Below are 1,850 nucleotides of genomic sequence, written 5' to 3' on the forward strand. Positions count from 1 at the left end.
TCCACATTTACACTCCCCAAATACAGGACCCAATTGCACAAGTCCAAATAATCTACCTGATTCATTAATGGCAGCAGGTTTCACGACGACTCCGTCGGCCTCTCCTTTAGTGGGGGTCTGCGATTATAATAATTTCCCATTTGATAGACAAGGTAGAGTGTAGAGCAGTATTTGCTTTTGTAGATAAGGTAGAGAGTAGAGCAGTAATTGAATTGCGGGATCCAATCGCCCAAATACACCCAGATCAGGATAATCCGCACATTATACAAAAAAAGACATACCTCCTTTTTATCTTATGGCAATGACAGAAGCATCACCTCAGTCGAGTAAACAACTTCAACAAAATAAAGAACAAGAACAACCTGCAAGACAACCAGGTATTAATACTTCCTTACACTTGCCATCGGCTGTGGACCTTGTGAAAAAGACCCCACTGGTCTAGCCTCCGCCACTCGAGTCTCCCAACTTATCACGATCGCCCATTATGTTCCTTCATTCATCACGCAATTCCTGTGCTCTATCGATATCTTTCACTCATCCAACACTGCGAGAAAAATACCACTGCAACAGTCAATGACTACACACAACATAGTGCCCTCGCCTTTATTAGACATCACACTAACTGCCATGAATACAGCTCTCATTTCACTAACAAAATTATTTGAGACGCTAGACGAGAAAATTAATCATCAACCATCCCAAATAACGCAGCTTCTGCAACATGAGGAGTTCTTCAAATCAGGCTCATCTGGCAAAGCCGTAATAAACACACCTCAACCTTTGACAGCCTGAGCCGAAGGTCATACTCACCATCTTGCCCCACAAATTATTCAAAACACGAGCGCTGCTGTCATACCCAAGTCAATGGTTAGTTCATTATTAGTATTTGAACAAAGATTTGCCTGTGTGAAACTGATAATACTCAATCAAGTCAATTGGATTACACACTGTCTCTTGCACAAGTTGCAAAAGACGTTCCGACTGCAGAATCCAAGAAGGCCAACTAGACATTTAACATTTTTGCTCCAAATACGAACAAAAAACATAGTATTAAAACCCCAGAAAACGGAAAAAAAACTATTAATATGAAAATGGTGCGCCCACAAACTAGTTCCGGCTCCAAGCATTTTATACGTACCATCTCCCACCCCAATAAACAAAGTGAGATTGCTCGCTCGGCCATAATAAAGAAATATGCAAAAATTACACAAACCAAAAAAGCGAACAAAAGCATTAACAGTGCTTCAAAATTAATTCATGAACCTCTACATGATCTGATTTTAGCCGTTACAGAGCATCAGAAGACAGGCTCTACACCCTCAATTCCTCATCAGCCTTTGCCAAATTCAGGCTCTGGTCTTACCCGTAGATAAAGAATTCTGGACATTAGAACAGAGACAGGAACAGATTCAAAAGTCTGTGAACATTTACCTTGCATCACAGCATAACTCAATCTGTAGTAATATTGAAGACCCAAATGTACAGCCTCAGGCACTACAAAAATCCAACCATCTTCAATTACTAGCACCATTAAGTTGACATCACAAATGCCCTCGGACTCACGACTAGGAAAAAGTACAGCATTAGGTCTAGCTCAGCCAACCGATAAACTCAAAGATGGTCCTCACTCTCGCAATCAGCATAAACTTCGACAATCCCATTATCATCATTTGTTAATAAAGTGTCGCTTAGCTCCGTATGACATCTATGACCTTAATAGAACAAGCATCCTTAACATCTTCAGACATAAAACAAGTGGAGTTTGTGGAAGAGACTGATCTATCATTGGCTAGACTATGGATTCAGTCAGGGGTCGTACTTAATACAATATGGCAAGCCAGAATGGAATT

This window comes from Ambystoma mexicanum (assembly GCF_040938575.1).
Source record: "Ambystoma mexicanum isolate Mex_15411 chromosome 12 unlocalized genomic scaffold, UKY_AmexF1_1 Mex_chr12_unloc.2, whole genome shotgun sequence".
Classification (NCBI taxonomy): Eukaryota; Metazoa; Chordata; class Amphibia; order Caudata; family Ambystomatidae; genus Ambystoma; species Ambystoma mexicanum.